This window comes from Miniopterus schreibersii (genome assembly GCF_964146895.1).
Source record: "Miniopterus schreibersii genome assembly, chromosome: 20".
NCBI lineage: Eukaryota > Metazoa > Chordata > Mammalia > Chiroptera > Miniopteridae > Miniopterus > Miniopterus schreibersii.
Window position 1 is genome coordinate 16,844,441 of NC_138122.1, and position 24,802 is coordinate 16,869,242.

General features: G+C 42.2%; 1 protein-coding gene across 2 annotated transcripts in view; it reads right to left on the reverse strand.

The window, feature by feature from the left end:
* Nucleotides 1-24,802, reverse strand: part of ZNRF3 (zinc and ring finger 3) — a 134,254-nt gene that overhangs the window by 55,089 nt on the left and 54,363 nt on the right. The gene's annotated exons all lie outside the window — the stretch shown is intronic.

Consider the following 24,802-nt stretch of genomic DNA (forward strand, 5'->3'; position numbering starts at 1 on the left):
TAATCCTCAGAATCTGTGAATGTGTTACCTTACAGGGCACAAGAGACATTAGAGATGTGATTAAATTTGAGGAGGGGAGATTATCCTGGATTAACTGGGTGGGTCCGATGTAGTCACAAGCGTCATTATAAAGAAAAAAGGGAATCATGGACACAGCGAGGAGATGAAGCAATGAGCTTTGAAGATGAAGGAGGGAACCATGAGCCAAGAATGCAGGCAGTGGGCCTCCAGAAGCTGAAAAAGACAGGGAATGGATTCTCCCTAGAGCCTCCAGAAGGCATGTTGCCCTGCCAAATTATTTTTGACTTCTGACCTCCAGAACAGTAAGAAAATAAATTTGTGTTGCTTTAAGCCACTAAGTTGTAGTAACTTATTATAGCAGCAAATAGGAATCTAATACACCCTCCTTAACCCCCATTCATTTTAAAGATGAGAATGAAAGTTCAGGATAAGTAGTTTTGCCAAGGTAACACACAGCAAGAAGCTGCACCCAGAGGTGACCTGGGTCTTGAATTCACAGTCCAATGCCTTCCCACTTTATCTGCTTAACTTTATTGTCCCTTCCTCCGAGAGCAGTTCATCTAATTGGGAAGAAAAGATTAAGTATATATAAAAAAAGTTGCCCACCAGCTCTAAATCCTATGGTGTTAGAGTGCAACATGAGTTTAGTATCAGAAGCAAGGGTTGCTAGAATGTTTGGGAAGCTTTGTGCAACTGCTGAACCTTGAACTAAGCTAGGTTACACTGGTCAGGGAAGAAATGAGAGACAGCAGGCAGTCATTCCAAGCCCAGGGAGGAGAAGCTAAGGGCTTGAGAGAGAAGAGGAATGAGACCAACCTGATCAGTATGAAGGGAGATAGTCTACACCAAAAAGGAAAGAGATGGACTAGAAAACTAAATAGGAATTTAGACACCAAGACAATAGCACAGACTCTTCAGTAAAAGAATGGCACATTGAAAACAGTGTATTTTAGGCAGATGGGTGACACACCTGGTAGTACTGTGCCTGGACTCGAGGCATCAATGAATGGAAGACTGAAGGGTGCAGCTCAGAGAAGAGAGATCCTGGGCAATTCGATGGAACCAGGAGATTGCACAAGCTTGTAAGGCAGATGAGCACAGGATGCTACAAGGGGAGGCCAACAGCTGTCTTTATAGTAGATGAGGGATAACCAGCCCCTGGGAATTCCAACACTTGAGACAGAGAGCCCTGGGACCTCCAATTTCTGCATGAGCCCTCAGGCTTGAAGGGTGTGCCCAAAGGCAGGTTCTGCAATGCAGTGGATGGCACAACCTGCCTGCCAGCTGCCCCTGAAGAACCAGCCCACTCTAGAATGCTCAATGGTTATTAAATGACGAGAAGCTTGAAATGTAGACCTCACACTGGAGAGAGGATGGGGTGAGGGTGGTAAGCCAATCATACCAACAGCTCAGTCACCTCTGACCTTCAGGAAAGGGCTCCCAGCCAGGCTCAAGTCAACTTCCTGAAACCCCAGGTCAAGTCATGTCAATGGCAACCATCCACACTATTGACCCTTTCTACAGCATTCCACGATATTTTAAGCCTAGCCACATGACTTGGAGGTTTCCAGAGGCAGAATTGCTTTTTTACTCAGTTCTATGGAGTCTGGCTAATAATAAAGAGATGTGTTGGGGGAGTAGAGGTATTACACAGTCTATGACTTTATACTTCTATCGAAGAAGCCAGATACAAAAGGCCATGTTTTATATGATTTCACTGATACGAAATATTCAGAATAGACAAATCCAGCAGATTAGTGTTTGCTGAGGCCAGGGAGGAGGGGAAATGGGGAGTGACTGCTTTGGGGTGATAAAATCACATGATGGTGATAGTTGCAGAGCACTGTAAATGTACTCAATGCCTCTGAACTGTATACTTTAAAGTGGTTGAAATGGTGAATTTTAGATCAATTTTACCATAATAAAAAAGTTTTTAGAAAGTGTCCCAAGAGTTTTCTCAGAGATGACAGCCCTCAGCTTATAACAGGGAAATCCACAGTGGAGGGCGATGTGGTTTCCACCCTTCCAGAATCTAAGCCAATTACCACAGCCCTTCTGCAAATGGTGTCCTGCAGAATACTAGCCCTGTAAGATGAAAAACAGGTTCCTATACAAGTAAATACTTTGAGAAACACTTCATAGGGATTCAGGATTTACACTTATAAATTAAAGGTATGCAGAGGCCTAAGGTTTAACAAAACCAAAGGTTTTTAACCTTTATTAAAACCAGCATTTCCTACCCTTTGATTACAACCCATTGGGTGTTTAATTTGATCACACTGCTTCATGGCACAGGCTTTGAGAAATGCATACACGCATGACAGAGTAAACCTAGAACAAATATTACTCAAATGCTAAACACCCATGATGCAAAGAATAAAGGCTATGGTGAAAGACATGGAGGGACAGTCGCGGGCAGCTGGAGGCAAGGGGAGGCCTAGGAGTATGTGGACAGAGGGAAAGGAGGCGGATCAGGAACAGACACCGAAAGCAGGAGAAGCAGAAGGCAAAGCTGAGAGCCGGCGCTTTCAAGCCACTGTGAGGAGGAAGTGGGTCTGATCAGACCAGAGGCTTATACTGTGGAGAACAAAACTCATGGCCACATTCAAGAATGTCCCTGAGTATATAGAATCTGAACGATGTAAGCCTCAAGCACACCTGCTGGTCCCCTCGGGTCTAGCAGGCCTGGTGCCCTGGCTGCACTCTATGGCAGGCCCTCTGTACCTCCTCAGCAGTCGTGCCCTCCATTCTCCTCCAAGACTCCCCTATCAAACCATCCACTGGCGCTGGGGTGAATGTTAGCAGCTCAAAATGTCAGCCCTGTCAAGGGTTTGACTTCTGAACAGAGATCAAAGACTTAAAAACCAAAAGGAATTTTTCTAAAACGCCAGTGGGTGTGATTGATTGGCGTGGGTTGTTTATTTTCCCATGGAGGGCAAAAAGGCCACCAAAATCACATTTCAGAGGATCGAAAACCTACCTCACAATTTCCACCACCTTCCCAGCTCCACTTTTGAGTTCCTTCTCCAAGTTTACATCTCCAGCTGCCCAAACTACCAGTCCTGTTAATTTAATCTCAACTAAGTTTCAAGTATAACTGGCCTCTTTGAACCATATCGCAAATATCGTATGATTCAGATCTCTGTCAGCTCACCCTGGTGGCAGTATCAGCTTCTAGAAATGCCCACCACCCCAGGCCTCCAACCATTTACATGCTAGGGTTCTCTTTTCCCAAGGGCTCTAAGTTACAAGCTCATAATAATGTTTTATAGGAAAGCACAAGTAGCCATAACATGAAAATATTCCTTTGTGAACTGACCTGTCTCAAAGGATGGAAGAGTCTAGGCAAAGGCATAAAGTGCAAATGGATACACAAAGTCTGGGGAAAGTGAAGAAGGGGATGGCTTTCCCGTTAATTGAGCATCTACTATGCTACTATGTTTATATATTTTATTTTATTTTATTTTATCCTTTTAGTGACCTCTTGCAAATTGTTAAGATATCAGATGGTATAATGACTAGACCAAGTAAATAAGTTGCAAACTAGAACTGCAAATCAGCCACTGATACAGAATACAATGGGAGTCCACAAAAATCATATCAGTCAATGACAGGATTCCACTCAAAGCCAATGACAACCAGTCTAATGAAGAATTAAAGAAGAAGAAATCCACACGGGAGTTTCCATTGAGAATGACCAAAGGAGTAAAACAGAACTTTGGAAAAAGTGAGAGTCCTCTAATATTTTTGGAAAAATGACTTTTGATGATTCTGTAGCTGAAGTCAAACATAAGAAGGATGCCACATCCATACTCTCATACAACTTTGCTGAAAATATCCCAACACTACCCACATGGGATTCATTCTTTGTTTATTCTCAGAAATCGGTGCTAAGCTGCTATTATAATTTAACTTGTTAAATTAAAATACAAACTATCATTTTCAGTTTAATGAGGAATTTCTACATATGGAATGCATAGACTCTCCGGAGTGAAGATTCAGCTCGATACTGCTTCCACACTATCACTAGCAACAGTCGTCACACAAAAACCGGCTTGTTAATTCATACACGTTAACATCAGCTGATGACATATACGCAGTGACTACATATAAGATTTGTGTGCACTTTTGAACATGTGATCATTCAAAATGAATCTTAGGATTCTTCAATGAGTGGTGTTCAAGCATGTTAACTTTGAACTTAATGTGGCATGTAAGCATTTAAAAATTATAGGTATTTCTTAGTTTATTTTCTTAAAATGTTTGACTGTATGGGGTTTACCTGATCAGATGTTTGAAATTTAAGAAGTTTTTGTCTTAATATTTTTAAGAAGGTTAAAAATGATTGACCTGTGTGTAAGAACTCAGGGATGCCAGAAAGAATTACTAACAAAAACATAAAGATAAAAATCAAATAAACTTGAAAGTCTAGAATGGAACTTGAGAAAGACTCTATTAGACAGAGATCACGAAGAAAGGGAAGGATGGCCTGAAATGAGAAGACAAGCAAAATCTTGAGATAGACCCACAGAAGAACAACATAAGTAATTAACAAGATACAATTAAAGTATAAGGATATAACAGAAAATATGTCCTGTGTTATACCTTTGGCCCTATGCTATGAAACAGTAACTTCGGATGCTCAACATCCTTGCTTGTCAGTTGAAGGGACATGCCCAGTGGGTTCTTTATCATGAAGTTTGACACTATTATAAAGCTATGGCTCCTGCTCTCTTCCTCCTGATTCTGTTCCAAGGAGTGTTTGGGGATGAAAAGAACAAGAGATTTGGAATCACATAAGCTGTGTTTAAAACTCCTGCCTCTTATGAGGCACATCTCCTTAGGCAGATGATTCAATTTCTATAAACCTTGACTTTCCCATCTATAAAACAGGGACAACAGTATTTGACTCAACAGGATGCTGTTGCAAGGATTAAATAAGATAAAAATATATAATCACAGTAGCAGAGTAGAAGCTCAATCAGTGGGAAAGCCCTTTCCTCCTTCACTTTCTCTAGACTTGTCACGTTTGCTTGTCTTTATGGCTTTGCTTAGAATACTGTCCTTTGATACCAGCTTAAATGTCACCCCTTCCATGCAGCAATATAGCTAGTTGCTTCCACCACTATGACACCAATTGCTTTGTTTGGTGCTTACCACAATTCTTTCAGCCTCCCCTCTAAGATGGATACCTGCTTCTAGACGGACAGTGCTTCTCAGAGGTCCCCTTATACCCCACCCAGAGCCTTGTGCCCAACAGCTGCTCAATAAATAACTGCTGGGTGAGCAGCCTTCGGCCTGCTGCCCTGTCTCATGCTTTGTTTTTAGTAAGCCACTTGGATCTCTGCTCAGCTAAATGAGGGACCACAGTAAATAGGTCAAGATTAATTAAACTGCTGCATGAACTTCAAAAGACCCAGCTCTTACAGTCATTGATGACCAAGTCACCAAGGACATTCCTGGGACAAAAAAGACTCCCTGGCAATGGCACAGGAACAAAGACTGATCCTTCTTGGTCCTGCTGTGGAACCATAGAACCTGGGCATGCAGAGGCAGCTAGCACTTTCTACATGAAGAGACCACCACACAGCTGCCCTTTACTCAAGCAGGCTCGTGACAGTGCTTTGTAAGGGCAGTGGAGGGGAGAAAAGAATAGAGGATGTCCCCTGCTAAAATGCAAAACCTCAAATTTTCCCTCCCATGTCCGATCTTGGAAGCTGCTATCAAGTTCCAAAAAACAAACAAAAAAATCCAACAAAGAAGAGACATAGAGGGAAATCCCAGGGTGACTGTCGTGCAACTAGCCTGCCCGGTGACCAGTCCCACTGGGGCCACAAGGCTCAGGGCTGCAGCAGAGCCAAAACAAACAAACAAACAAACAAACAAACAAGCAAATAATAGTAACCTGAGTCATTACACAGTGGGTCTTACAGTTCCAAGAAGAATGTTATAGTTCTGAACAAGAACATGAAATGTGACAGTTATATAGCAAACTAAAGTAACGGGGGGGGGGGGGGGAGGGACGCGCAATTATTAACTCCAGGAGAAAAAATACAGAAAGTCACACCAGAATTATAAGTCATAATCAAAGTATGGCCTGCATGACCCAGTTGAAAAGAGTGACAAACATAATAATGTAAACCCTGATCTAAGCAATAATTGTGATTTAACTATAATGCAAAAGTGTAGAGATGGGAAGTAGGGTGGGAAGGAAAGGGGAGCAAGAGGAGAATAAAATCTTCATCCTTCACAGTAGAAAGCCAAAAAAATTTTTCATGGACTAAAAATATGAAGCAGCGGTATAAACATGTTATTTAGAAATCACTCACAAAAAATTTAGAAATATTCAGAGGTGACTAGCAGAAGAAACTACTAAATAATTGAAAATAGTTGCCTCTGAGAAGAGCAGACAGGAATGGCAAAGGGTGGAAGAGAAGAATGCTCTTTTTAATTATAAGCCATGACGTACTCTTTGCCTTTTTATAAATATATACATGTATTATTTTGAATAAAAACTTTGTATGTACTGCTGAACAGAAGTCCCTTCCTCCAGGTGTTCCAGTAGATTCCATGGGGCCTGCGGGAAAGCATTCTGTTAGGCCAAAAAGAGATGCCCCAGGCTCCCTGCATAGGACAGTGGACACTTGGAGGGAGTCTGTCTGGGATGGCTGCTCTGGGAGCCATCCAGGGTCTGGGCTGGGGATGGCTAGGAACAGCACAGGGATGACTCAGGGAGACATGCTGTAAGAAAGAACCAGCAGCCTTCACCACCCCCACAACCAAAAATAACTTTCAGGTGGCACCAGAGTGTGATGTGGATTTGGGCGTTCCAGAGATGACAGACACAATAACCAGGGTGATTGTTCTGAGATGCCCCAATTTTCTCCCAGACACAGACAGGTCCTATAACCTCTAGAAGAGGCACTGAACACCCTACTTGCATTTCCAAATAGGGAGCTGCTTGGGCAAAGTGGCTAACAACAAGGCATATACCTGACTATCATCAGTGCCAGGTATCCAACATCTGGTTTTATGTTGAAATATGAAGGTAAACCGTCTTCAAATTTCCCTGAGCCCAAAGAGGTGGGCTCTCATGGTTTCAACTGTTTTCTTAATGGACAAAAAAATCTATGGGAACTTCAAAGCCAAAGGACTATGTCAGACAAGGTTAAATATCTGAAGAAACAGAACTATGTTCCCTTGAGTACAGGACATCAAGCCAAGCTTTGAAACCAAGACCCGCTCTTTAAGAAGCTTTCAGTACAAAATCCTTGAGATATACTGGTGCACTTTCCACATGTTTGAAAGGGCAAAACTGAAACCCGGGCTGGTAGTGCTCTTATCCAAGGTTACAATATCTCTACACTCCACTGAAAGTTTAAAATAACTTCAAAAGGGCCGCCTGCTTCTAAGTGGGTTACTGTTACACAAGGAGCCAAGCACAGAACTAATAGGAGGAGAGACATTTCACTCTGTAATATTATCTCATCAAAAAATTCCTGGGGATTTAAAAGGGAAACTTCCTTCCTTTTGTCCTTTTGCCGCTGTCGGCCAGGGTAGGGTGTCACTGTGGTACAGGGTTTCACATGAAACAACAGTCCCAGACCTTAAAAGGTGTGGTGGCTAGATCGAGACTTGTAATTTATGTGGAGGAATGGAAAAGGATAGCTCCGCCCATTTTTCTCTTGAATCATAAGGATTAGTTTTTTTCCTCTTCTATGCGCAAAGAAAGACAACTCTTTTGCTTCTCGAACAAAGAGCCTGAATGTTTTTCTGGATCCAGAAGTACCTGAATATAGTTTTTCCCCATCATCATAGCAATGGGGCGGAAACTGCCCAGACACAGAAAAGGAGCTGGCGGTTGCTGCTGTTTGCTGGGAACATCCAAATGGGAATTGACTGAGGATGAAACCAGCATTTCTTTGCTGAGGGCTCTGGTTTTCAGAACACTAAGCTGGACTCTCCCACAGTGGGTGTCACCTTTTAGAGAAAAACCAAGAACAGCTTCTATCCTATTTGGTTCCTCTGTATCAAAAGAAAAGCCAAGAAGTTGCCTGTCACCTGGGTATATCAGCAAGTATTTCAAATCCACCTTCTCACTTGACCATCTCCCATTCCCTGAAACTTCATTTTTGACAGATAATTATATGGGAACTTAGATATGGCCCTGCGTATATCTCATGTCTGACGTGATGAACCTCCACTCAGAACTTCCATGTCTAATTTCAAATAGGTTAGGAGATGTTTCCTAAGTTAATTTTTTTGGGGGGGTGGGGGGAGAACCTAATAAACTATAGAAAAGCATCTGAAAACATTAAACAAAAGCTGATTCTAAATCCAGTCTTAAAGTGACTCATATGGCTACCAGATGATAAGTATTGATCTGTGCGTAGAAATTCACTGACACAGTTTCACTACAAATTGCAGGACAACTTAATAAAGGACACTCGATCTTGTTTTTAAAGGGTGAGGCCTAGGTGCTTACACACACCAAATAGTTATTAAATTAAGAAAAAATATGCTGGAGGGGAAAGGGTAAAAGTGGAATCTTCATTCTCCTGGATTTAAAAAAGAATACCGTAAGACAACACGTCAATAAAACTACATGGTGCTGGCCTGAAACTAGAAAAATGAAACAAGTAGAAGAGAAATTCCAAAAAATACATTTCAATTGTGGTAAGGTCTTACCATGACACAAACCAGGACTAACATATGGATATATAAAGGATTCATTTAATAAATTCTGTTCAGACATGTGGTTAGCAATGTAGAGAAAAGTTCAATCTGGCCATCCATAAATTGTTCTGAGAAATGACGAGGCAACACGAGTTAAGACGATTCCTATAGGTCAATTATCATGCTAGACAGCAACGAAGGGCACAAAAAGAACAAGGTGTTTTTTGTTTCTTTAAAAAATACATCTTTATTGATTTCAGAGAGAGAGGAAGGGAGAGGAAGAGAGAGATAGAAACATCAATGATGAGAGAGTCATTGATCAGCTGCCTCCAGCATGCCCCACACTGGGGATCAAGCCCCCAACCAGGGCATGTGCCCTGACCGCGATCTCCTGGATCATAGGTCGATGATCAACCGCTGAGCCATGCCCAGGCAGGCAACAAGGTGTTTTTAAAATTTCTCCATATGATCAGTAACAAAAAGGAATGAAATATATATATAAATAGTTTATAGTAAGAAAACAGACAAACCATCAACCTTGTTGATGATTAATGCATGGCAAGATCACCAAAGTAAACCCAACTGCTAAACCCCACTGAGGAGGGCTGCAGGGAAAGATGCATATGAACACACCTGGCCAGGCTGCAAATAGGCTCAATTTGGGTGGAACTGGTCAGGCAAGATTCGACAAAGCCCAAGATCCTTATGTCCTTCTTTTCCCATAATTCCATTTTTAGACTAGAGTCTGAAGAAGTAATCTAAAACAAAGAAGAAACTTCATATGATGAAATCTTAAGTAGTCCTCCTCCAAACCATGAAAATGTAGAAAGAAAGAAAAATGCCAAAGGCTACACCATCAAGCAAAAAAATCAATGTACATAATGTATGGGATATATAGTCACAAGAAGATAATAATGAACATACCACTGTATAAAAAGTACCACACACAATGAAGTTTGAAGTTTATGTGTGAAACAACACTCCCTGCCCTTTTTTAAAGAATACCTATTTTTAAAATATTATTTGCAGATGTGTCAAAACTGAAAGAAAATGAGGAATTTAAAAAGTTAATGGGTTAGAGAGGAGGACGGTGGGAGATTTTTCTTTTGTGGATTCCTGTTTTCATTCAAACCAACATTTGCTGAGCAGGAGCCAGACAGTGGACAAGAAAAGGTAACTAAGGCCTGGGTCTTCCCCTTGTTGAATTGTTTGATCAAGATTTTTAAAATAAATTCTAAAATGTACGTGCATATCCTGACACAACAGATGACTGAAACTTGAAGCTCACTAGGGATTTTACCTACTAATCAGCTCTATGTATAACACAATTTAAAAGTAACAAAAACGGCAGTACTAGGTGGTAACATGCATCCTCAAACAGATGTACTCCTTTTCCACAACACATCTCTAATGGACTGTCCAACCAGGGCTGAGGGAAACCACCGTTGAGAAAGCTCTCTGTATGAGAAGGAAAGCCAGGCACCGTGAGCATGTGCTAGATGCCACAGCAAGTACAGGCTTCCTACAAGCGCTTGGCAAGAAGACACAAGAAAAGGGTATAAATCAGCATAGGGTGGATCAACAATAAATACTATTTTAATTGATGATGGCAGCAGTTTAGCTCTGGTTACCCTAATACTTTGAACTTGCTCAAGAGAACCACCTGATCATAGAAATACTTTATGAGGTTACACCATAATTTTGTTTTATTTCTTCCACATACAAAATGGATGGACAAAAACACTCAAAACAGAAAGCTAAAAAATCCTTTTACCTTAGGCCTGAAAACACACATCTCCAAATATTACAATTAAGTATAGGTCAGGGGTTCTTTATAAAGTAAAGATAATGACTCCTGAAATTTGAGAATTTCGCACAAGGAACCAATGAACATAATAAGCCTGGCTTGCTGTAATCTTGAGTAGTTTTCTGAATGCGGAGGAAGGCAGGCTTTTGGAGAGGGCACTCTAGTGTCCAGCTTCAGAGCAGAGCCTGTCATTCTACAATGACACCATCATGGAACTGTGGCAGTGCCTCACTATGTCGGACCTGGGCTTTGAGCCACTGGCTGGGGGGGATCCTGGCACTGCCACTTAACTTCTGTGTGGCCTTAGAAGAGTCATGTAATCTGCAAGCCTTGTTTCCCCATCTGAAGGACAGAGCTGATCCTGCCCACCATGCAAATATTCCTGAGAATAAGTTACAAAGTGGGCCTGTGGGCCTGGCAAGTGGAAAGTGGGGCAACAGAAAGGACACCACAAGCACAAGCAACCAAACGGAAAAATAGATCAATTGGACTTCCACCAAAATGAAACACTTTTGTGCTGCAAAGGACACCATCAAGAAAGTGAAAAGACACCCCATAGAATGAAAGAAAATATGTGCAAATCATATATCTGATAAGGGACTAGACTATAGAAAGATTTCTTATAACTCAATAATAGAGAGACAAATTATCCAATTTAAAAATGGGCAAAGGATCTGAATAGATATTTCTCCAAGAAAGATATGCAAATGCAAATAAGCACATGAAAAGCTGCTCAACATCATTAGCCATCAAGGAAATGCAAATCAAAACCACAGTGAGATACCACTTCACACAGCTAGGATGGCTGTGGAGAAATTAGAAACTTCGTACACTGCTGGTGGGCATGTAGAATGGTGCAGCTGCTTTTGAAACAGTCTGGTAGTTCCTCAAATGATTAAACATAAAGTTACCACCTGACCCAGCAATTTTACTCCTAGCTATATAAAGAGAAATGAAAACATTCGTCTACACAAAAACTTGTACACGAATGTTTATAGTAACATTATTCATAATAGCCAAAAGGTAGAAATAACACAAATGTCCATCAATGAGGTGAATGGGTAAATAAAATGTACTATTATTCATACAATGGAATATTATTTGGCCATAAGAAGAAACAGAGCACTGATCCATGCTACAACATGGATGAACCTTGAAAACATTATGCTGAGTGAAAGAAGCCAGTCACAAAAGTCCACATCTTAAATTACTCTATTCATATGAAAGTCAAGAATAGGAAAAATCTACAGAGACCAAAAAAAAGAGGAGCAATTTACTTAAGGCTGGAACATAGAGGAATGGGAGGATAGGGAGGTAAGAGCTCAAAGGTACAGGGTTTCTTTTTGAGATGATTTAATTGTTCTAAAATTGACTGTGGTGGTGGTGTACAACTCTGTGAACATACTAAAAACCATTCAATTGTACACTTTATATAGGTGAATTGCATGGAATGTGAATTATATCTCAATAAGACTGTTATTAGAGTTATGCAAACAAAAGGCAAGTGAGGGGGGGAAAAAGGAAAAAATAGGGCAAGATTCTAATTATCATCTGGCATCGTGTGATGAAAAAAAAACACAGCCCGAGGTTCAGTTTCTTCACCCATAAAACAGAGATGGTGCCTTCACCACCTGAGTGAAATGGCACAAGTCAATGTACTTAATACATTAGGATTCCAAGGTTGGGGGGTAAGAGGGATAGATTAGGGCAGACAGCCTAAGAGGCAAAGGGCTCTAGCTGGGGGCCCAATGCCACCATGAATAGAGTAAAATCAGGAGGATCAGTGAAAGGGAAATGAGGTGAAAACTGAACTACCCCCATTCAACACCCCAAGAGCATGTAATCAAGCAAGAAACCCATCACAACGAAGGAAGGAAAGCAAGACACAGTGATAATCCAGAGAGGGCAAGAACTGCCAGGGAGGGGAAGGGCACCTTGGGTTCCTTGAGGACTCACTAGCTACACCCACAGGCTATAGATTCACCCATTCCATTCCTGCTTTTCTGTAATTGCCCTGGTGAGTTTCCAAACCAGAGCACTTCAGGAAGGGACACTTGATGAAAATCACCTGATTAAATATTCCTGCGTAGTCTGTTAATAGCTGGGGAAGTGGGGAGAGGGTGGGGAAAAAACCACAGGCTCAAGCATTAAAAGCAATAAATTGTATGCTGGGCTTTGCCACCCTATATGACCTTGGGCAAGTCGCATAAGGGCCCCATTCTCTCTGATCCTGAGAGCAAGGGGAATGCCTGCCACCTGCCTGCCCCATGGGGGTTTTGGGAGGATTAATGAGATAATGTCTGAGCTCTGCCTCAGGCTCCTTGGAGACAGTCACTATATATCAGGAATTATTAGCACAAGCTAGGACAGTTTCTTGCCCATTCCTCACCTCATTAAGCTACCTATGCTTTATTACGTCTGCTATAAAAGCTCTTGCTCAAAGAAGAGTGGGCTGGGGAGGTCACAACCCAGGCTGGGTCTGCCCTGGCCAATCTTGTTATAGCCACTCCTTAAACCCACACTTGTCATCAAGAGGGTACCTTGAAAATTTAGCACTGCGCAGGACATTTGATATCAGAGATGAATGACTAAAAAAGGTCCTCTGGACTTTTTGTTTTTAATTGAGATCCTTTGTTTTGTGTTACCACTCCCTACTCTCACCCCCAATATTCTAGGGCACTAGGGTGGTGGGAGTACACAGGGGACAAACTCCTGGAGTCTTCAACTACTCAGTTCTTAGATGTAAGACTGATGGACAGGTTTTTGCTGTGTCTAATTTCAAAGAAACCAGGTGGCTCTCAGTTCACCTACAAAGAAACTTATATTTATGGCGTTTCTAAGTGAAGGCAAGTCCTTGTGTGTGTATACTAGATACAAAAAACTCTACTCAATGTGAGTCTCCATCTTCAAGGGTCTTTATTCAGTTGGGTGAACTTGACATTTATTCCTAGAAAGCTTACTAGCCTTGGTATGTACGAGGAGAAAAGTCAGAAAAGGGGGCCCAAGAGCTTCAGGTCAAAAGATGAGAGACTGTGGGCCTGTGGGCCAGAGAGGAGAGGGGAATGGCTCTGCCATGCCACCCTCACATGTATCCACATGGGCTACACAGGCAAAGGTTTGGACGACGTGATCCTCAATGAACAGAAAAGGATTTAAGGGAAGGCAAGATCTTGAGATGCACTTCAAGGCCATCTCCCTCTCACCTCTCGTCTCACCTGAGAGGCTGTCATGAGACAGTTTCTCATCACCTCCCAAGTTCTGATTAGGAGGAGGCTTTCTGTCCCACCCACCTCAGAACTTACCCATAATCTAGAATTGACTCCTCAGCAGTAGGGTATCCCACAATTCACAATGCAGTCATGCAACCCCTTCTGTTTCAGTGTTACACTTTCTTGGTGTGTGGGACAAAGACCATGGGGAGCTGGCACCTTTGGCTACTCTTCCTTTTACTTCTGTGTAAGTAACAAATTGTGTGACTCTGAAAGTGGCTCACTGTACCTTTACCAGTTGAATTGGTCAGGCCCTGGCCTTGGCCTTAGCTTGCTTTGTCATGTGTTCTTGACTAAAGAGTGGATCTACCTCACTTTGATTGCACCAAAGCTTTAGGTCAAGAGGACTTCCCAGGACCTGTCAAAAGAGAATCCAGGGTAATCCAGTGGAATCCAGGGTAATGAGCAAAGCCTTAGGCCACACAGACCAATGCCTCCTCCTAGCACGGATGAATTCTTTCCATCTGTTTTATCATCCCCACAGAAGGATTCCTATGCTGACAGCACATGTTGAAGTTCCAGAGCAATGCTCGGCACTAAACATCAGTGATAATAATAATAGCCACTAACACTTAAGTGCTTGCTGTGTTCTATGCACTATTTTACTAGTTTCACAGGTGTTAATTCACTTGATCATAATTTTAAGGTAGGTGTTCTTAATATTCTCATTTTATACATGAGGAACTCAAGACAGAGAGGGTCAGTGATTTGCTCAAAGTCACACACGAATAGGTAGCAGAGCTAGAATTTAAACCCAAGCAGCCTGTGAGCATGGCTCTTTAACACCCTGCCACAGTAGACATCAAATACAGGGTGGGGCAAAGGAAGGTTTACAGTTGTTCTTATGGAAAATAATACAATAATAAATAATAATACAAGAATAAACTCTGTGTTTTGCATACTCACAACTATAAACCTACATTTGCCACACCCCATATTCCTATTACTTTCTTGCTGCTGAAAATATAGTATGTTTTATCCAACCAACTGCTAATTATGGTTCTTGTCCTAATATCTCTTCAGTTATTGGATTGAGCCTGAGAAAAACAAAAAAACAATGAGAAAAAGAGAAGGGCTGGCAGGGATCTAGAGAACAAGGAATTCTGAAAGTGACGGGTGATCCTGTCTGGGGGGTGGCAGTGTATATACATCAGGTTCACAGTTAAGGAGAAGCCCAAACTAAGTTTCATGACCCCCTGCCTCCACAGGTCAAAGGCCAAAATTTAGGACTGTGCAAACATCCATAATACATTCAGCCAAATGCTGGTCCAATTAGACTAGATGCAGCAATGGAAATGAAAATACCAAATTCAAGATAGTGATCACATTTTGTAAGAAAGGAGAGGAAAATATTATTTATAGGCTAATTCTGAATACCTAAGTATATGATATATTGTTTTATATCTCAATCTCTTGATTTCTTAAGAAAGCATAAACTTGATGTCTTTATGACATAATAGATCCACCCATAGCACCATCTTTAAGCACATTCTACCTACTTTATAAACCAGTGATCTTCCTAACATGTCTCCAGTCTACTTGCAGGTATTTTCCCCCAAAGCCCTGACTGGCAAAAGCCTAGTTCCTACCTCTGCATAACTCTTACATCTTTGCTTAACTGAAGGGAAAAGATGTAAAAATTAAGTGTCTGAAATTCAACAGGGTATCAAAAGGTACTTTGGAAGGAAGAAAACTACCAATCTATGTCAATATTCCTACCTGAAGAAAAAAGTAATACATAATAACAAATAGTAAGTGTATTAACTTGGTATAGCAACACATTAATAAACGAAATAGGTCTTTTTTTTAAAGCTGGGAGGTGGCTGAAGAAGTAGGGAATATACCAGATATTTAGTTAGTCTGTTGGTACCAGAGAGATAACCAGCCAATCTTTCCATCTCTATCATCAGGATACAGCTGACCCGTACCCAGAAGCTAGGAAACTACTCACAGCTCTGGCAAAAAAGATCATCCGCCACAATAGAAGCCCCAGCAAGAGATCTTTAACTCACACCCTTAGCTCAGAGAACAAACTCCCAATCATTCAGGACATCCGCTTGGCTGGTTTACCACCCTCAGGAGAGGTGAACAGAGCAGGGCTCTGGGTCACAGTCTCTTTTAGCAGTGGCCTTCAGCCTGTCATTTAGCCTCTTTGAGCCTTGAGGTTCTTCATTTATAAAACACAGGAAGAAACACCCTAATTTGTATAATTTCCAATAAATGTGTAACAGAAGATGCCCACTCAAATGCAGGTCCCCTCCCTACGCAATGGGACTAAATTTGTGGCTGCCTATGAGCAAACCTTTTAATTGGGGTGTAAGCAAAAACCTGTTGCCTTAGTATGTAGGAGGTAAAGCTAGCAATGAAATAGAACTATAGACAGACTGCCTTAAAATACCTATTTGTAATTATCTGTCTTCTCTCTTTTGGTAGTTTTGGAGATTTTTGTTTTATGCCTTGTTGGGCTATTTCACTACAAAATGTCTGGGGTGGGCTTGTGGGTTTATTTTAATTCATCTTGTTAAGCAAAGCACTCAGAGAACAAACTGGTGGAAGCCAGAAGCAGGGGGCTGGAGGTGGAAGAAATGGTTCTTCATGTTTCATAAATCCTAATTTTGGTAGAACAGAATACAGACTAAAATCTAGAGAAGAGCCCTGAGACTATCTCATCATGCACTCAGAGGCAATGTGCATGCTGAGACACAAGAGCCCTCCTTGCCTCGCCCTTCCAAAAGGGTATCCACAGTATAAGCAACTGAGCAAAAAATGACTTAATTTGATGCACTTGAATTAAGAGCAGTCCCTCACCTGTAATGGGGTTTTATTCTTACAGACCCAAAGAACTTACAAACTGAACTACAGTCAAGACCAGCAGCCACAACAGAGAACATTCTTAAGGGCAGAGGCAGCAACATGGCAGCTCATTCCTTCATGCAGGAGCTTTTCCAGCTGCAGCTGTCCTCCCTACCAGGCCTCCCCAAATGCAGGCATATATCTTCGCACTTAACGCACTGATTCATCCACACATGACCGTGTAAATATGCACCACTACTAGCACATGTAGCACACCACATGTAATTGTGGAACAAATTGTAACACCCTGGTTCTAGATTCTATCGTGGCATGCTGCCCAACCACAGGAGCACCAGTAGAAGAGTTGGCACAACAGCTAAAGTTGGAGTTTTTCCCTCTCCGTGAAAAGCAAGTGACTGATCATGTCTTTTAAGGAGATGAACCAGAGAGTGTAAGAACATGGTCTGAGACATGTCTCTACCGCAGACAACGTCATCACATCCCTCCGCACCCCAAGCCTACTTTGTAAGATTAGAGGTTATGCAGAAGTTAGAGGTTAGAGATTACAGAGGGGTCAGAGGTTAGGGAAAGATCAGTGTTGTCCAGCAGAACCTTCTGCAATGATGCTAATGTTCTGTTTCTGCACTGATGATCTAGAAGCCAAGAACCACATGTGACTACTGAAACTGGGGCGATTGAATTTTAAGTTTTACTTAATTTTAATTAATGTAAATGTAAGTAGCCACATCTGGCTAGTGATTGCTATGTTAACTTTAGACTCTGAAATCTATTACATCCCTACAATCTCAAAAAAGGAAAAAAGTCCAAACACACTCATACTCTGTCCTTCTCAAGTTATCTTAAAAGAATCAGATTAAAGTCAGGATGTGCTCAAATCTAGATTAAAAAGAAAAAGTGTTTGATGCTACAGGTTACAGGAGAAATGTTTTAAATAGATTTTGTTTTAATAGCACCGTGCAGTGTAGAACAAAACAAAACACAGCAGGAAACCAGCAATGAAGGTGTTCTGGGGTCAGCGACCAGTGCATGGTCAGGTGACACAGGAAATTCAAGGTAGCAAGGGTCAGAAGCTCAGGCTACCACTAATCTCATTGTGTAGTCTTGAGCAAATAACTATTTCTCTCTGGTCCTCAATTTCTCAACAATACATAGGATTTAACCACCTGCCCCATCTAATTCACAGAAAAGGTAAAGAATGCTAAAGAGTATCAAATACTACCTAAAATCAAGATATCATCATAAACTCACCTAAATCATCTGAAAGTCTTTATGCTCCACTTCCTGGCCCCGCCCACTTTGTGGTCCACTTCTAGCCTCATACCCTCTGAGTGATCTTTCCAGAATCCTTCAGTTCAACGTCACTGTCCCCACCTCTAAACACCTACCTGCTTTGGACTCTTCTAAGCTTAACTACTGCATGTGTATTCTCTCCCAAGTTGGAAGAGGGGAGAGGGGAGGTGCCAATCACTGGCTCTGGATCAAATGAGATAATGCATGTCAAATGACAAACTCTTGTATTACAAAAAATAAACGGCGACATCAAAAACGAAGGGAGACAATGCACTCAAGTGAGTCACCAGGCTGAAGCCAAGAGTGATATTGTCCTCTCTACTTAGAATGACTGGAAACAGCCACAGAAAAGAAGCAGATGGGAAATCCTAACCATGGAATTGCAGGGGAACCTCCAAGAGGGGGGTCAGAGCAAGTAGGAGCCTGGCAGACAATGGGCTCTACTATGGTCTAAATGTTTCTGTACTGCAAATTCCTATATTGAAATCCTAACCCCCAAAAGTGATGGTATTAGGTGGGACCACTTGCGGGGGGGGTGGGGGGTGCTTAAGCCATGAGAATGGATCCCTCATAAATGGGATTAATGCCTTATAAAAGAGGCTCCACAGAGCTCCCTAGCCTCTTCTATCATGTGAGGATACAACTGGAAGTTTATAACCTGGAAGAGGGCCCTCATCCAACCATGCTGGCACCCTGATCTCAGACTTCTAGCCTCCAGAACTGTGAGAACTAAATTTCTGTTGTTTATAAGCTACCCAGTCTGTGGCATTTTGTTATAGTGGCCCATAGGAGCTGAAACTGAACAACAATGTAGGCTCCACCAGAACTGAAAACACCCTGATTTCAGAAGAGACAGAAAGGCAGGCCCAAAGGTGAATTTCCTTCTAACCAAGCTGCCAAAATATCTCTTCTTAAAATATATCTTATCAATCTGATCCAAGATCTACAGAATTCAGAATGGTAACCTCAGTCCCCAGCCTTCCCTGCTAGATCTAACTTCTGAGCTGTGTTGTCATTCATTAACAGTGACTCTGGTTTCAGCCATTATTAATAAGAAGCCCTGGGGCACTGTTAAAAAGTGGGGATTGACTGTGAAAAGGCATGAGGGAACTTTCTGTACTACTTGGCCAAGTTGTTCTTTATATTTTTCTTTTTTTTTCTTCCTTATCCTCACTTGAGGCTATTTTTCCCAATGCTTTTTTTTTTTTTTTTTTAATATATCTTTATTGATTTCAGAGAGAGGAAAGGAGAGAGAGAGAGAAAGACAGAAACATCAATGATAAGAGAGTCACTGATCGGCTGCAGCCCGCAACCCGGGCATGTGCCCTGACCTGGAATCAAACCCCAATCACCTGGATCCTAGGTCGAAGCTCAACCACTGAGCCACACCCGGCCGGGCTTCCCAATGCTTTTCAAAGAGAGTAGAAGGGAAAGGGAGGGAAAGAGGGAGAGGGAGAGAGGGAGAGAGGGAGAGAGACAGAGAGAAAGAAAGAAACATCTATGTGAGAGAGACACATTGTGGTTGCCTCCCGCACACAAACCGACCGGGGCCAGGGATCAAGCCTGCAAGAGAGGTACATGCCCTTGACCAGAATCTTACCCAAGACCCTTCAGTCTGCGGGCCAATGTTCTAACCACTGAGCCAAACCAGCTAGGGATGTTCTTTCTATCTTGACAGAAAAGATAAAGGTTGAGTTACACAAGGGACACATTTGTCAAAACCCATGGGACAGTATATTTAAGATTTGTACATTTCACTCCATGCAAATTTTACCTCAAAGGAAGAAAATGTAAACAAACAAAAAAAGCACAGTCAAGCCACACGCACTACCCCAATCAGAATTTCTGGGGCTGGGACACAGACTTTGAGTTTTTAACATGCTTCCCAAGTGATTCTGATGAAGGTGAACCCCTGACAATACTCTGAAAATTACGTGCCTAGAACAAAGAAAACAGGTCCAGTATAAACAAGGAACATACTCAAATTAGGCTTTCCACTTTCTATCTGAAATTAACTGTATGACAGAAATCATAACTCAACGCTCAACAGGTGGCAAGAACAATATGAAAAGGTCACTATTTGCCAACTTTATATTTGCAAAAAATGGCACTTACATATGGTTCTAATATTATTATGGTAATAAGATGCTATCACTTCTAGACACAAGCATGCACCTCGGTGAATGGGTAACATCTTAGCCATAGAAAACCATAATCTTTTTTGAGAAAAGTCCGCTCAAGCCAGAGGTTTATGTCCATCCTGAACTATACCGCTCCTCCTGGATAAGGAGAAGAGGCAGCAGCTATGGGGTATGACAGTCAGGGCAAAGCATTCATCTACCTGCCTTGTTCCACAGCTAAGGGGTCACTTCCCATGTGGGGGAGTCTTGCTGCTGGGTCAGAGGCTTGTGTAAGGCTTCCTACTTCCTCCAAGAAGACCAGCTTGTATTTTCTTGTTTCTGAGCTTCAGCTTTACAACAAAATCAGAATTCTCACCCCAGTGGCTACAAAACAAACTTGAGAAGCAACTCAACCCTCCCTAGGGAAGGATAGGACAGACAGTGAGTACACAAAAGGTAATTTTCACAAGCACTTGTGATAAGTGAGAAATTCCCTTGAGAGAGAAAGGGTGATCTCCTCCAGGACTTGGCCTTCCCATGCAACTATGTTCTTCTCTGGTGGTGAAGCTGGTGCTCACTTCACCAAGCTCCCAGAGAACGATTTAGTCCTTACTGTGAAACGCAAAGACAAAATGTACCAGATGCAATTCATTCAGTTTTGAACAGACAGTAACTTATTGACCTTGAGCTAAGAGAGAAACCAAACTGGGAAATATGCCAAATGAAGGAAACTGGGTGAACTGGTACCCAAGGAGGACAGGAGAACCAAAGGCAGCTAGTCAAAAGCCTGAGGCTCTTGGGATGTCCTCTGTGACCCAGAGAGCCACTCTTAAGTTCTCTCCCCCTGTGAGTGGCAACCACTTCAGGGTGGACAGTCTTTAAAAAAAAAACTCTTAATGCAGGTCATTTCTGGTTCATTCTCTGTGAGGTCTATAAGGCAGAGATTACTGCCCCTGTGTGATAAGAAGGAGCCTGGGCTGAGGAGGTCACCTACCCAAAGTCACCTGGACCAGCGTTCAAACCACCCACTCTGCCCCTACTATGCCCCTGAGTCACGGTATCATACATCCTTCCCAAAATAAATTACTTTTTAATCATTCTCTGGATTTGAGGGAGACAAAAGTAAAGCCAACTGTTTTATCCATCTCTAAGTCTTATCAATCACTGACTTCCGGCCTACCTAGTAGGCACTCAAATAGTTGTTGACAGGTCAACTGGTTAGTACATTTCAGCAAAGACAAAACTCATTCCAATGAATTGTAACCTCAGCTCTTATTAACAACTGGACAGTATAGTCATTCACTTTTCAATGCATCCATTTTGACGACTCCATCCCCAATTCTCCATACTCCCAAACTGAACACAACAATGTGTTCCCACCTGTAAACGTGGCACAATCTCAGGGGATGCAGTGTACAATCTCGCTAGACACAGCACAACGGACAAGGTCTCGGAAAGACTGAGCATTATTGCCTAATCAGAAAGCAATTTGTTAACTTTATAAACTCATTAAATAAATGTGCTGAGCACCCTCTGGGGGACATGCACTGTGACAGATGCTGTGAATGACACAGTGAAGAGTCAGACCAAGGATCCAACTCTGGAGTGGCTCCAGATGATAATTGTCAGCTTGGAATTTTGTAACTGTGAATCTTATCTTGTAACCAGTGCCACCAAAGCAAAATCTCAGAAATATAAAGACCCTTGACAAAGACAGAATTTAGAAAGCACTGTTCTGGCTCCAAATCATACGCCTGGGGTTGTAATAAATCCAAAGATGCTACATGTAAATCTACACTGCTCTATAAATTCAACTTCCAAATGCAGGCAGCCTTGAACAAAAACCCCTGTATCCTGCACAATACGCACATTACTTTCTAGACCTAATTGAAATCCACCTTCTTAACAAATCAAGATGTATTTTAAGAGGGTAGTGGCCCTGACCCCACTTGGCTGCTAAGACCCTAGAGCTAAAGACATTTTGGGGTGGAAAGAGGTCGTGGCTGTAGGCCCCATCTTCCCTCCAGAATTGACCTGGACTGATTCCAAAGCCCTCTGGCACTATTTATATCCCAGGCCTGAAGGGATGGAGCCCCTCCCTCCTCTACAGGATGCCTTCATGCCCAGGGAGGTCTCCACAGCAGGAATGCCTCACTCAGTTCTCAGCTCTCTCTGAGATAAAGTTAGAGAAGGAATGTGTGAAGTCTTCCATACTAACCTCACATACTGCTTTGGGCAATTAAGCAATTTTTTGCTCAGTTCAAGGTTCAAGAAGCTAGCAAGGTAACTTGAAAGGACTGAAAGACAGGCCCCTTGCCCTGTAGATAAGCTCTCTTTCCTAGGAGAAAAGGCAAAACTAGCTTCCTCAAATTTGCTAAGCTGTACCCTCGGTCACAGAGAAAACACCAGCCCCAGAAAAGGGAAGGGAAGAAGAAACAGGAGGTCCCTTTGTTTCTAGGACACTCAGAGTTTCATCCAATGTAAGAAGCTGCTGCTTTAAAAAAAAAAAAAAATCAAGAAAAAATAGAAGCTGCTCAGAAAATCTGAAAAATGTCATCAGACATTTCCATCTAACAGGACGGTCTACAGGTATTATTACAGGAACTATCAATCACCCCTCCCTACCTTATCTGTACTACATACCTATCCAGTCCCTTCTATTTGGGGGTAGGTCTCACACATCACTTTACCAGCTCACCTCCACCTCAGAAAGCAGCCTGCAAAGAACACACTCCCCCTTGAAGGCACCCTTTGCCAGCCAGACATCCCTGTCTCTAGCCATCTCTGTATTTCTTAATAGGATCTACAAGTGGACAGAGCTTCCTCCCATCAGCCAGGTGGGCCAATGTGCTCTTCCTGTCCTAGGGACGGAGAGAACGTGCACTCCCATCCTGCCCACCCTGTGGGACCTCAGCACAGGAAATAGAAGGATGGCTTACTGCTGGTTTTCAAGTCACGCTTAGTACCGGGTGTCCTTTCCATAAACCAATGCTTAAATAAAACTCTAATACGAACGACAGGCAAAAAGCAGGGCCACACTGGGTAAAGAGGATCCGAAGCTACTCCTTTAGTTTCCTTGCTCCTGGCACAGGCCCTGAAGCAGCTCCACAGAACGTGACTTGAAAACCATCCATGGCACATGGTGCTTCCCAAAATGCAGGCCACGAGCCACTGCCGATCCACAGAGGATTCTAGGTGGTACACAGGGGGACTTTTAAAAACAATAGACATCTACTCATTTTAGTGAATTAGAAAAGATAACCAGCACAAATTATTGATAAAATCTCCTTCAAAAAAATTGTAGATGTCATCAAATCTAAAATACCATCAACCATAACATCTTTGAATGGACAGGGGGAAAATTAAACTAGGACATGCTGTGGACTTTTAAGACATTCCAATTTCAGAGATGATAAGATACCAAAAAAAAAAAAAAAAAAAGCATCTAAGAATCAACAAAATAAGTTATTTCTGTTTTTAGAATTGTAGTAACTTTAAAGAAAAATAAATGACTAAATAGGTGGCAAACAAATGTGGCAAAAATTGAGATGGTGTCTTAAGAATGAGTAAGTAAGAAATAATAGTACACAGAGTGTGTGTGCTGTGCCCTACTCTACGTGCTTTATATACCTGGACATATTTCATCTTTAACACAGCCCTACAATGTGGTACCACAATCATCCTCATTTTCAGAGAAGTAAACTGCAGTACAATGAGGGTGGGTGACCTGCGCAATGTCACACACAAGTGCCCAGGCAAGAATCACAGCCCAGCACAAGGCATGTGGGTCTCAGCCTCCTGCTCTTCATAAGCCTCTCTAGAGAACTCCTGGTGGGACCAGGAGAAACTGCCAATATTCAACCATTTCTGATTTGCAAAAACATCAAGTTCATAGGACCCAACCTAACAGACATATGTGCCATTTGCTAAATGTCTGGTTAATGACTGACAAGTGCCTGGCTGAAGAGAAACATCCTTTCAGGATACAGTGGAACCTGGGTCGCCAGTGGTGCATCACTAACCTCAATCCAAGCTCTGAAACTATTGAAATATTCTAGAATGTCTAGTCAAAGCCACCTTCATCTTCTTCACTCAGATTCCTGTCTCCAGAATCAATGAAGGTCAGGGATACTCCTAGCAGAAAGGTGAGAGATGAAGAAATATAAACACACTCTTTTCCTAAACTTGAGGGTTGGCCCTCAAGCAATTTTAAAGCAACCTTAAGAAACAACTAATAATTCTCCAGATTGATCTTTCACCGGCTGTGGCCTCACCCCTGTCAAGCTGTGGCTGAGCTAGCGGCTGGAGGGCAAAGCCATAACCCAGAGTTGGCCAAATACTCCTCAAAATAAATGATTTGGATGAATGATTTGGGTTAAGGACACAGAATATCAGGGGTTATGGCTAGGGTCAGTTTCTAAAAATAATCATGTACTAATAAACCCAAGAAGCAGGGACCTCCACCAACCATGCCTTGCCTGTCAGCACCTGTGCGCAGGGCCACACACTACTCAACTCTGTCCCATACCCTTCACACCCCGGTCTAATCCATGCACTCTAAGATGAATGGGGCCCCTGGAGTTGTGCAACATGCTGGCCCTTCTTGCATGTATGTAGAAGTATCTCAGGTTTCTAATAACAATGGGCAAATGCCCAAAGAAGATCTGAAGTTAAGCAGAAATCTGATACACACTACTGTGATCATCTAGGAGGAAGACAAGGAAAAAACCTGGATCTTATTTTAGGAAAATGCAATCTTATTCTGACATTTAACTCAAAATACCTAATAGTCAAGGACTTTGAGT